A 621-nucleotide genomic window follows, 5' to 3' on the forward strand; every position below is an offset into this window, starting at 1 on the left:
GTCCATCCATCTTCGGGCCGGATCTTATTACCAGCCCCACAGACGCAGCCGCACAGCCTGGCTGATGGATGTGGGCGCGGAGATCCATCTGCCCCATCCATTACTCCCGGTGATTTTTCATTATCCGGATGGCAGCTGATTCCGGGCACATTAGTTTGCGCTGGCGATGACCAGGAGCAGAAGGAGCCCCTAAATTAGCAGCGCACTGCTCCCGCCCGCTCGCAGGGCCGTGTGGGGACGGGAGAGGACGGTGCGGCCTGACCTTGGGCGTGGGGGGCGGAGGGCCCCGCTCTGGCTGGCTTTCCCACGCTGGCACGGGGCACGCTAGGGACCCTGCGAGGCCCCGGCCAGGGTCAGGCGTGATGTCGTGTCTGAGCCCGGGTCCTGGAGGGCCGGCCCGGGGCGCTGGTGGGCCCCAACGACCGGGTCAGCCGGAGCTGGCCGTCAGCTGGCCTCCGGTCCTGCCGGCTCGCGCCTCTCTGGGCTCCCCCGCGGGCCCCTGCTTGGTGGAGAGGCAGCGTCTGCTGGAGGCCGCGTCCTTGGGAGGCCGCCGGCAAGCTCACGCTCGGGGTCTCCAGGTGGAGCCGGCACGCGCTGTCCTGGCCAGCCCTGAGCGTGCCG

The sequence above is a fragment of the Condylura cristata genome, unplaced genomic scaffold (assembly GCF_000260355.1).
Source record: "Condylura cristata isolate star-nosed mole 26May11 unplaced genomic scaffold, ConCri1.0 scaffold00008, whole genome shotgun sequence".
Taxonomy (NCBI): Eukaryota; Metazoa; Chordata; class Mammalia; order Eulipotyphla; family Talpidae; genus Condylura; species Condylura cristata.